The following is a 13,237-nucleotide window of genomic DNA, read 5'->3' as shown; positions in this document are numbered from 1 at the left end:
TTCTACACTCATTCAACACCTCATTTTCTCTCTATACCTCTCCTTTTATCGCATCATCAAACTATAATATTTATCGTATCACTCACTGTTTCTCTTCTTTTTTTTTCCTTTGTGTGTATATGTACACCCTAAAAATATATACGCTAAACACCTTATTTTCTCTCCATCTTTTCTTTTATCACATCATCAAACTATAACATTTATAGTATCACTCGTTTTTTTTCCTCTTTTTTTCCCTCTATATGTATATATGCATCCTAGAGGGATGTACGCAAAACATTTTTCAATTAAGCATGTGGTATTCTACACATTTACCTCAATCTTTTTCTCACTTTTTATCTTCTAAAACTTACATGTCTTTTAAAAATACACATAAAAACTAAAGGAGGTGCATTTTACACACAAATTTTAACGTCAAAGTATCATTTCTCATATTGAATATACACTTCCATACACGTAAATTCTAGATAAAATTCCTTGCTTAGTTTGTCCACTGTTTTTTTCTCTTTCAAAACTCGTTGCTGATATAATAAAATTAACAAAACATACTTAAGACACCGATTGTATGGTGTAAATTGTATCATATATAGTTTGAAAGTTTAAAGCTTTTCTCACCTTTTTAATAACGTGTCTGTAAGTATGGAACCATTGTCTTATTCTCTCAACAAACGTAGTGTTTAAAAAAAACATAACTACACTTGATAATTTAAGAATCTGAATTTCTTTTTTCCAATTTAGAATTTTTCTGGATCAAATTTCTCCAACTTAGAACAATTTGAAGTGGGGACCAGGCCAGCGAATGAAGGACAGAGAACATAGAGCCTAGAGGAGGAAGATGAACAGTGATGTGGTCGAAAATGAGAGTTGAAAAGCAGTAATGCAGAGCCCATAAATATATGTGCAGTGCAGAGCTCTTCTTAGCTGTCTCTCCTGTCTATGGTTTTCATGTGCTCCTCGACGTGGTAACAACTAACTACAGTTGCTATATTACTGTCCTGGTTAAAAAAGTAAAAAAAAAATCAAAAGTTTTAGTTGAAAATAACACTTTTGAGGAATTGATTATACAAATTTCAATACAATACTACTCCCTCCGTCCCATATTACTTGACCTATTTAGAATATTTGCACTATTCATGTAACATGCTTTGACTCTATTTTTCTACTAATATATAAAAACAAAATATAGCATATAAGATGTTGTTAGATTCGTCTCGATTAATATTTTCAAAATATCAAATTTTCGTAATTTTTTCTACTAGATTATTAAAGAAATTTAAGTTTAAAATTGTGCATTGGCATACGTGACGGAGTCAACTAGGTCAAGTAATATGGGACGGATCCGTCCCATATTACTTGACCTATTTAGAATATTTGCACTATTCATGTAACATGCTTTGACTCTATTTTTCTACTAATATATAAAAACAAAATATAACATATAAGATGTTGTTAGATTCGTCTCGATTAATATTTTCAAAATATCAAATTTTCGTAATTTTTTCTACTAGATTATTAAAGAAATTTAAGTTTAAAATTGTGCATTGACATACGTGACAGAGTCAACTAGGTCAAGTAATATGGGACGGAGGGAGTATTATATTTGCTTTCTTAATCGGTGCTCAGAGGCATCGGTTAGCATTGCCATATAGTCTTATTATATAGTATACTCGTTGCGTTAAATGACATCTTTTTCCTTAAAATGAAAAGTTAAACATGTTAATAATTATTCCACAAATCAATATGTTACTAATAATAAGAACTAAAATCTTTTCAAAAGAAATTGAGAAAATAAAAGTAAAAATATTTAATGTGACCATTTGTTTAACTTTTATATTATACTATAAAGTCTATAACTAAATGAGAATGGAGTAATAAAGCAGCAGTGCTGGTCCCCAATGTAAAGAAGCTAGTAGCACTGAAAACCGATCATGAACAATTGTTTTTAACAGAGATAGAGTATCAGCGTCTTAAAAAAGTACCAATGATAAAAGATTTACTTTACACTGATTTCTGAAGAGTGACCTTCCTTTATAGTGCAGAAACATTTTTTGTTTTATTTGCAAATAGCTAAGCTGATTTGTGTACTTAAGGAGACGAACATGATCATAGAACACACTGGCGAAGCCAGGATTTATATAGAGCTTGGGCGAAAATTTTATCGCAAATTTTACCTCGGATTATTGGACTATCTTCCATTCGGTCTAACCACCTTATGCTACTTCTATACATGGACTAACTACCTTATGCTACTTTTATTTAGTTTTTTCATCCTTTTTTTTATTAATTGAAAATAAAATTATAAGATTAACATAACTTTTTTTTTTAGGGAAAGATTAACATAACTTGTTAATCACACAGTATCCAAATAAAAATACATGTAGGGAATATACGCTAATTTACTATACCAGGAGCTATCTTGAATGTCACACAATCTAAAACATGCTTTGAAACATATGAAATCATAAGAAACATAACAATAATCGGAACAATTATAAATGCATTTTAAAAGTAATATCATTATCATTATCATTATCATTATCAATATCATTATCATTTTAAAATCAAAACAAAGAAGCAATCATAATTAAGTTTAAGGAAAACAAAGGAAAACAAAGAAAAACAATATTTAATCATTCATTCATTTTATCAAACACATCAAATGCATTGTTATCATAACTGAATTAATGGATAAAAGAGGAGAATTTGAGCTTACCTTGAGCTATCCAACACTGCTGCTATTTGGAACTTTGCTTAATTTCCTTTTCTTGCGTGCTTGAGAGAATGAAAAGGGTGAGAGATGAGGCAACATATATAAAGAAGTTTTGAGGTAGGTGAACCGATTGATTTTGATCTGTAAAATTAAATATGATGAAAGGAATTAGAGTTTAATGAAGTTATGATATGGGTGAAATAAACAGCTTTGTCTTTAATTTTTTATAGGAGATTAGGATTCAGATAAGCAAGAATCAAGGGTAAAAAGGAGAAATTGGGGGAAAACAAACCTACGGTTGTGAAAATTGATTTGTAGAAGCTAGGAATAGCAGCTTCATTGAAAATCAATTCTGATGATGCAAACTTGCGGCGACGGCGGAAGGGTGAAGGAGAGCCAAACAACGTGAACCAAACATGTACTTCAGCTGAAACATCTAGCATTTTCCTTCAAAATAACACAACGTTGCCCTTTTTTTTAAAAAAATAAATAGGAATTGGGCTATTGGATTGGGCTTTTAGGAAGCAATGTAGAGGCAGAGCCCGGGCACTAGCCCAGGCTAGTTGGGGGGTGCTGTCGCCCCTGATAGAACATCACAATGTCTAATGCCAAAAAAAAAAAAATATATCATATATAAACACTTTTGCACATTATATCACATATCAAATGCAAGACTCTAGAGAGTTCAATCACTCACATTTCATCATGTTGAATGAATATCATTTGAGTACATTCCATAAGGTCATAATCTATATTGAATGTGATATTTCTTAGAATTTAGGGTTGGACAATTTGTAATTTAACAACTGCCCCCACGATGTTTAAGATTGGGCGTCTAAAATATGGTCCAACCAACATTGATCTGATTAAAATGTTCAATTTGCGAACCCGATCACACAAACTAACCCAACTTGCATTTTGGTCCAACTCAATCAAGTTTGGATCCAACCCGAACCAACTCATTCAAACCCAACAGTGTTTGTTTCGGGTGGTGAGTTTGTCATTTTGAAACAGTGAATCCAACCCACTTATGTGGCATATAATTTTTTTATTATTTTAAGTCTAGCACAACATGTATACCATAAATATAATTTTTCTTATTACAATTATAGTTTTTTATTAATTAAAAAAATGAAGTCTATATCTCAATTGAGAGGCATCCTTTCTTTCTTTATTCAAATTTAGAGACATCTTGTCCCATTTGCATTTCTTTTAGATAATATGTTATATGTATTTGTTGTTGAACTTGATTCAAACTGTGGATGAATTTTTAGTATTGAATAGTATGTTTTATTCAATCTAAGTACTAGAATTTTATGTTTTTTTAAAGTTCATTTTTTTCCAAATAAATTTATTAAGAAAAAGAAAAGAAAAAAGTAAAAATTTGGTGTTTAGTAAAAGAAAGAGTTGTACACAACAAGTGCGTACGTTTGGTCAAATTCGACCGTATCCAACCTACAAAAAAAAACCTTAGATCTCATAGGGGATAGGCTAATAAATCTTGGATTGATCTGATATTATCTTAAGATTTAAGTTGGGTCTAACTCAATCTTATAAATTCAAATTGTCCCCCATTTATAAATTTATATTGGGCAACATTGAATGTGGGACTATAATTAACAATATAGTCTGAAAAATGTTTATAATTAAAGAGAGATTCTTCATTTATTTGTTTTGATGGGTGTTATAATGACAATTTAGTGCTGATTACTAAAGAACTAGTTACCGAAATTGGCATAATTTGGGACCATGATTGACCGCAGTCAAACTAACCATGAGCCATTGTATGTCTTTTTCTTTATTTTATGGCCCTTGATTTATTTTGAATAAAAAATTTAAGAAAAATGCAAGTTGAAGAGGAGATAGAGAGAGGTGCCTGCATAGAATAAAATTCCCATAACTTGTTAAGGATATGAACATGATTTTTTAATTTTGTTTAGAATATGGGGATATGAACATGAGTTGTTACTATATGAGGACCAAAACGACATTAATTGATAGTTAAAGGACTAGTCACATGAATGCGCATTAAAATAGGGAAAGTTTTGGTTAGGAGTTTGGACCACGTGTACGGAGAAATATTTTGCAATAAAACGAGAAAGCTATGTATGCTATGAATAGTAGCAGCAAGTTTTATCAACAAAATAAATAAATTAAAGTAGCAAGTTATGAACAATTTTCATGACGGAGAAGATCAACAGTTTGTTGACTCAAATTAATCCTCAACTTCAAACATAAAACAGACTCTGAAATGGCCACTTCCGGTCACAATTCAAGTGATCTAAACAAGTTTAACCTTGTAGTCTAGGAAAATGTTTGTGTACTTCAACGACTATAAGGTGATGCCAAGGATAAAGACTCAATGGAGGTTGTTTTAGCATTGCAGAAAGACTGAAAAACAAACTTTACTAAATACTTTTTTAAGCGTCAAAGAAAAAAATTGAAGATTCAACGGACCACATAAACTAAAATCATCTATTTCAAGGGTTCTCAACTTTACTAAATACATTTTTTTTTTTGAAAGATTTACTAAGTACATTTTTAAGCATCAAAGAAAAAATTGAAGATTCAACAGACCACAGTTTCGAGGTATTTTGGTTAGTTGTGTTTTTGTGTTGGATGGGGTTACACCGTATTTTATTTACGGTTAGTTTTTGGTAGATTTTGCGGATGTTACGTCTATATGCGGCATCTTTATTCTCTTATTACCACCTCTAAATATCTTGTTAGAGTTTGATATCAATAAAATTTGCTAATTAAAAAAAATTCTCTCAAAACAAAAAAAAAATCTATTTCAAGGGTGTTTCTAAATTTTACTTTTTATAATTAATTGTTTTGTTTCATTGCATTTTTGCCCTATCACTCAATCTTTTTTTCTTTCTTTATTTTTCTTGTTGCGGATTCGATGAGAAAACACACCAATAACAAACTTGATGTGTGGAGCAAGGGATAATTAAGCAACCAATATCAAAGTGAATTGCAATTAAACAAGCAAAAGTAGAAAAACAGCGAGAGAAAAGCAGAGAGAACACAAAAGAATCTGTTTACCCAGTTCGGTCCAAATTGACCTAGTCTGGGGGAGAGAGCAGCCCTCCGTTCCACTATATGATGAGTAACGTTACAAAAGAGATTTCAATGGGTTACAAGAATAAGTCTCCCGCCTAATTCTACCCAAATCCCAGCCTCTTCCCGTAACCAAGAGACTCAATCCTAATAGTGTTTCCCAAGGTGAATCAACCTTCAAACCCTAGTTTGTTGCCAAGAGACAAACTCTATACAAACCCTAGTTTGATTTCTAAACCCTTGTTTCAGCCCCCTCTATCTCTCAAAATAGTCTGATACAAGGCCTATATTTATAGTAAAAGAAACTCCCATAAAATTGTAACAAATCTGGCCCAAAAATACGTTTCTGAAAAATAACAGCACGCGAAATCGGCCACCGATTTTTCCCGAACAGAAAGCCTCCCAAAAGGCAGCCAAAATCGGCCACCGATTTTCCAAATCGGCCACCGATTTGTACTTTCAGCAAACATCAATTTTGGCCTCCAAACTCCAATTTTGAGTCACTTTCACAACAATCTCCACCTTGACTCCAAATTAGTGATGATGCCCATTTAACATCAACACCTTGCTGCTCTTTCCCTTGCTTCCCACTACGCCGAGTAGCTCCACAAGTTTGCACCCTAATCTCTTCAATCATCGGAATGCCTTCCGCCCCTTTGAAGATCCTTGTGTCCAAACTACTCAAGGAATTTTAGGTAGTTCCACAAGTACACACCTTAACCTCTTCAGCCATCGGAATGTCTTCCGCCTTCTCGAAGATCCTTGTATCCAAACTACACTAGGAATTTCAGGTAGTTCTACAAGACTACACCATACCTCTTCAATACGAGACATCTCCCGCTTCCTTGAAGATCACCTTGCATCCAATCACCCTTGGACTTTTAGGGTAATTCCACAAGCCGTGCTATACATTCTTCAACCTCCGGAATGCCTTCCGTCTTCATGAAGAAAACCCTTGCTCACCACTAGAGCATAGCACCCAAGGTCCTCCATAGTCGTACCACTCCCGGTGTGTTCAACTCCACCTAAAGCTGAGCTTCCAACCTCTCAACTAGCAAATGAGTACATCCCACTATGTCTTCCTTGAACCTCCACCTCAACCGGTAGATCATGAGTATTCTTACCACCGCCTCTCCAGGCTGATGTTGAGTGTTTAACGTCTCTCCAGACGATCACCGCTCTACCAGGCATCACCCCCAAGGTGAGAAACATCACCTTCATCCTCTAAACAGCACACCATCAAAGCACATGCATCCTCATAACCCTCAGAGACAATTTGTACGGAATTACCAATCTCCGGACAATCCTTCTTGAAGTGACCCATCTTGTTACACTTAAAGCATTTAAACTTTGTCTTGTTACTACTCTTTCCCCGGTTACCTCTACCTCCACCATTCCCTCTTGAAACACTTAGGCCTTCCCCGTTTTCATCAACTCTCAAGTCCTTCGACTTAGTCAACTCCTTGGTTCTCAAAGCTGCTTGAACTTCTTCCAAGGTAACAGTGCCTTCTTTTCCATAGAGCATGGTATCTTTAAACGATTCAAAAGATCTAGGTAGAGCACACAACAAGAGTATAGCTTTATCTTCATCCTCAAGATTCACCTCAATATTCTCCAAGTCATCAAGGATTTTGTTGAACTCCGTAAGTTGCTCCATGATGGCCTTTGACTCCACCATCTTGAATGAGTAGAGTTGTTGCTTTAGGAATTGCCGATGAGCCAAAGACTTTGTCATATACAAAGATTCCAACTTTGCCCACATCGATGCCGCGGTTGGTTCCTTTGCTACTTCTCTCAAAACTTTATCTCCGAGGCACAAGACAATGGCACTCCTGGCCTTGTCCACCATCTCGGTCTTCTCCGCTCGTGTCATGGTGACCGGTAACGAACCTTCACCCTTCAAAGCTTTCTCACACTTTTGCTGTATCAACACCGCTTCCATCTTTACCTTCCATAACCCAAAATCGTTATCTCCGGTAAACTTCTCAATATCCCACTTCGAACCCATGGTACTTGATTATCCTTTCACCTTTGCCCCACGGTGGGCGCCAATTGTTGCGGATTCGATGAGAAAACACACCAATAACAAACTTGATGTGTGGAGCAAGGGATAATTAAGCAACCAATATCAAAGTGAATTGCAATTAAACAAGCAAAAGTAGAAAAACAGCGAGAGAAAAGCAGAGAGAACACAAAAGAATCTGTTTACCCAGTTCGGTCCAAATTGACCTAGTCTGGGGGAGAGAGCAGCCCTCCGTTCCACTATATGATGAGTAACGTTACAAAAGAGATTTCAATGGGTTACAAGAATAAGTCTCCCGCCTAATTCTACCCAAATCCCAGCCTCTTCCCGTAACCAAGAGACTCAATCCTAATAGTGTTTCCCAAGGTGAATCAACCTTCAAACCCTAGTTTGTTGCCAAGAGACAAACTCTATACAAACCCTAGTTTGATTTCTAAACCCTTGTTTCAGCCCCCTCTATCTCTCAAAATAGTCTGATACAAGGCCTATATTTATAGTAAAAGAAACTCCCATAAAATTGTAACAAATCTGGCCCAAAAATACGTTTCTGAAAAATAACAGCACGCGAAATCGGCCACCGATTTTCCAAATCGGCCACCGATTTTTCCCGAACAGAAAGCCTCCCAAAAGGCAGCCAAAATCGGCCACCGATTTTCCAAATCGGCCACCGATTTGTACTTTCAGCAAACATCAATTTTGGCCTCCAAACTCCAATTTTGAGTCACTTTCACAACATTTCTAATAAATTTTAGCTTATAAAAAAAGAACAAAGATTGCATTGCATGACAATAGTACTAGTGTTGCTGCTAAGTAGTAATAGCTAGCAAAAACACATCCACATGTTCCCTGTTTCCTTTTAGCCCCTTCATAGTCACACCATTTTAATTAATGTCACATATAGTACTATTTTTTTTATAGGTCACATATACTATTATTATTATTTCCTATAGTCCTGTTATATTGAACAAACTAATTAATCACGACATATTATGATGACTGAAATTAAGAGAACGCAAAAGTACCACAAGACAGTAAGGATGGTAAATGAAAAGGTGCAGGAAGAAATAAATTGAAAGATTGAACAATAACTGTGTTAGCTAGCATGTTTCAGGGACATTCATGTGTGTTTATCTACTTTTCAGGAAAGGCTGTGGCTAGGGTATACTAATATATTGATAAATGTTAACCAGTGTCTTTGTGATACTTTTTAACGAACATAAGTAGTAATTATAATTATTTATGAAAATACATGTAATTAATGCATTGTAAATCGAAATATTTGACTTTTTTGAAAAATAATTACTTATTTTAAAATGTTTAAAAAATGTCCCGAAAACACTCGTTAATAAGACACCATAGTATTTTCATACTACTATATAGGGTATACTGTCTAGTGTCTAGGCTATTTGGGTAATATAATACTATAATAATACTCCCTCCGTCCCATATTACTTGACCTAGTTGACTCTGTCACGTATGCCAATGCACAATTTTAAACTTAAATTTCTTTAATAATCTAGTAGAAAAAATTACGAAAATTTGATATTTTGAAAATATTAATCGAGACGAATCTAACAACATCTTATATGCTATATTTTGTTTTTATATATTAGTAGAAAAATAGAGTCAAAGCATGGTACATGAATAGTGCAAATATTCTAAATAGGTCAAGTAATATGGGACAGAGGGAGTAATTGATACAAAAAGAAAGTAGAGACGTTGATTAATAAAGAAGGCCAAGCCTACCCTAGTTTGTTGAAGTAAAGGGTCAGTCACTATAATTCAGCAATCCATGACTACAGTTTTGTTGTTGTTTTTTTTTTTTTTAGGAAATACAGTTTTGTTGTTGTAAGCTAGCTACAGAAAAAGAAACATGTTTACTTGTTGTTTACGCATTCTACTAATCTTGCGGCTGTGCTGCTTCATTAAGCCCACATTTTACAGTGATGACAGTACCAAATATGTAACCCAAATACACCATTTTTTTTAATTAATAGTGCTAGAAAAGTTAGCTTAGCAAAGGCACAGACAACCCCTACTCCCAGTTTCCCTTTTCTTTCCTTAATTAGCTAGCTAGCACACATCTAGGACACTAGGTTTCAACAAAATTAATGTGTTCATATAATTTTGTCAAATAGAGGGAGAGTCATCGATCTTTGGAGTATTTGGTGCTCTCTTAATCAATCATTCTCTCTCTTTTTTAAATAATTTGTTTTAATCATTTTTTTCTCATTTAAAATACGCTAAAGGCACAAGTGGCAGTAAAAACCAATGACACCTGAGTGAAATCCGATTTCAAAACTAACCTACGAATCATGTTGAAAGTTTTAAGTTTGTTAAGCATAGGAATTTATTGCAGTTAGATTGCCTCCCATGGAGTCCTTATCTAAAACTAACCTACGAATCATGTTGCAAGTTTGAAAGAGTTGGACGCCTTCAAAGGTAATTGCATTCTCTACAATTTCTTTTAGATAAGATCTCTACTCGGTAAAGATTTTGTTGTTACGTTATTCTGGATGTAGATCGTTCAAACCGTGTGTTGCATGACCTCTCCTAGAGTCACCATGCCGTCTTTTTATTACCCGTGACTTTGCGCTTTGAGTGTCGTCCATATATGGTCTTTTAATTATGTTTATTCTCAGTTTTCCGTGCCTTTAGAAATGAATCTCGGGTTAAACATTGTTTGACATTGGTTTGGTATTATGTGGTGCGGTTGATTTAGAATTTGTGGTACGTACGAAGCTATTTTCACATATGAAGTTCTATTTCTGAATGTGGTTCGTGGGTAAGTCATCACGATCTTCTTACCCTCCCTCTATTTGCTTAGTTTGTCTTTTAGGTCCTTTGCCCATAACTTAGGATTCTTCGTGTTTTGAGTTTTTTTTTTTGTGATTGTTATTGTTGAGAGGAAGTCTCATGTGATCACAAGATTTTAACACAATATTTAGGAACATAGTAAAAAAAGTGAAAAGGTAGAAGAAAAAAGAATTAAACGATGCATTTTTTCTTGCAGTAATTAAATTATGTGTTATTTTGTGTGTATGTTTGTCCAAATACTTTTTATTTGGAGTTGTGATCAAATATTTCTCTTGTTTTTATTGTTTTTGTTTCTTCTTTCTTTTATTTTCTTTTATTTTTATTTTCATTTGTTTTTGTAAATAGTATTGTGTATACTATTATAAAAAGTTGAAACAATGCAGGACTAATTAGAGACAGAATAAAATATGGATTTCATAAAAAGAATTCAAAGGTGGGTCCATACAATTTTTAGTAAATACTGTAGTGAATTTTTAATAATAAAAAAAAAAGATGAGTTGTGATATATTATTAATTTTTTAAAAAAGTAGTAGATGTTCATCTTTAAACCCTTTTCTAAAGATTCGTATTAGATATATCCATGGACGGTCTCAATTTTTAGAAAAATAAATTTTATTTAATACTTGATTTAGAGGAAAAACTTTGATTAAGGTTCACACTGTAAAAGCAAATATATTACTATTTAATACATATTTTTTTAACAAAACTAATATTTAATACATTAAAAGTCTATTTGGTCACTTATGTATATATTTATATTTATTGGTGCAAATTTATATATACGTTGCATGCACTACTCAAAATTTCTGGATTCGTCGCTGGCGGTATCATATAAAGTTTAAATTTGGAGTCTCCAACACTTAATGATAGAATTAGAAACAAATATTTTTACCTTGCCTATCTTTAAATTTGTGTGACTATTTCAACATTTTCTATTGCTTCAATTTTTATTTGATTTGGACTGCTCGGTTTATTATACATGTTATACATAATTATTTATAAGTTATGAACTTCTTTTTATAGGTATGAATTTCGTCAAAAAAAAAGTATGAAGTTTTTTTAATAGAGGTATGAAGTTGTAGCTAGGGAGATCATGGTATTCTCAACCAATTTGGGGATGCCTATTCCTCCAACTTTGATCTTAACCAACAATACATTTTATTCTAGATTAAATATGTTTTTACCCGGTGTAAAATTAAAACTCAATAAAGTTTTTTTTTTTATTTTTTACTTTTAGTCCCCCAAAATATTTTTGCCGTCAATTGTTTTAGTCATTCATGCATGTTAACTCATTTCATATGTACCCATTCAAAATTGTAACCTTTGTAGGGAGTAATTAAGATCACATGTAACTTACTTAATACTATATATTCTGATGAGTATACTAAAAGCATAGAGATAAATACTTAGAATAAATTAGATTAAAGGCAGCGAAAAAAATAAATTAATCAAGAGAAGCCAGAAGTGAATTGTCTTAACAATTTCACTATCTATCTTATAAACCAAGAAAGAGAAGGCGAACTAAATTAACCTCCAAGATGATATGTGACTGCAACAATTTATTTAGTAGATGAATTAATGCCTGAAAAATGTACGTGTTTATATTTTGAACACATCATATATTGTTTCTATGGTGATCTTTTTTAACTCTTGTAGTACAAATAAGCATTTCTTTTATATCATTTTTATGGTCCAAAGGCCAGCGTACTTATCTCTTCCTATACTTTGCTATCATATATTCCAAAGTCATAAATAACATCGATGGATTTAAATACGAAGGGTACGTTGAACTCAAATTTTTTGTGTAAATCGTTTGTAAATATGTTTGCCAATGCACTTCTACACTAAATTTTTATGACTTATACACGTCAATATTAATGTTTGTAGTTTTCACAGCTATGCACACACAAATACAGCAACAAAATACGAAACATATCAAACCGAATGTCGTCAAAAATAGAAATACTAAACCAAAATAAGTAAGTACTAAAACAAAAAACGGGGCATATTTGTAGTTTTGTGTAAAAAAAAGGTGTGAACAGTAAATATGATTATATTACTTCTATTTATTTATTTATTCAGGCAAAAAGTTGAAAATAATAATCCCCACGGAAATGTATGCCCAGAAACATATATGATATATGTGTGTGTACTTAGACAACACTAAAACAGAAAATGACACTTCACTGCAACCTTTTTCAGTGTCTTATTCAAAACCCTAATCTTTTTTCATCATTAGTTTCTACTTGAAATATCTTTAAAAAAATAGTAATACCAACTTACATTTTAATTTTTCTTTGAAAAATTTACATTTGGTGCCTCTTCTTTCTCTCTTCCTCCTTTCCCATTCCCTTCCCAAATGAATAACTAATTGCTCCTTCTTGTTCACCTTCGTAGTCACAAAACAATTACACGCTCATCATATTAATAAAATCAATCAACCCAAAGAAACAATAAATTATTGAAATTTTATTGAAATTAATCCCTAGAGCCCCAACCAAAAAATAAATCCCATAGTCCTATCAATTTCAGCTATGTAAAAGCTGGACATGGTGTCTCAATCATCAACAAATTACAGTACACTTTCTTCTCTACACACTGAAAAAGAGAGATGGAGCAAATAA

General features: G+C 33.1%; 1 long non-coding RNA gene across 1 annotated transcript; it reads right to left on the bottom strand.

Moving 5' to 3' along the window:
• Positions 1 to 593: 593 nt before the first annotated feature.
• Positions 594 to 3,126, bottom strand: LOC146919588 (uncharacterized). Its single transcript, XR_015010677.1, has 3 exons — positions 3,003 to 3,126; positions 2,714 to 2,851; positions 594 to 995 (listed from the first exon to the last, which is right to left on the bottom strand). It is a non-coding gene; the product is annotated as an uncharacterized LOC146919588 (long non-coding RNA).
• Positions 3,127 to 13,237: the final 10,111 nt, after the last annotated feature.

The sequence above is a fragment of the Medicago sativa genome, chromosome 5 (assembly GCF_051527215.1).
Source record: "Medicago sativa cultivar Bolivia chromosome 5, Bolivia_mono, whole genome shotgun sequence".
In the NCBI taxonomy this organism is placed as follows: Eukaryota; Viridiplantae; Streptophyta; class Magnoliopsida; order Fabales; family Fabaceae; genus Medicago; species Medicago sativa.
Note: the sequence above shows the minus strand (reverse complement) of the source record. Positions and strands in the feature narration are given on the sequence as shown.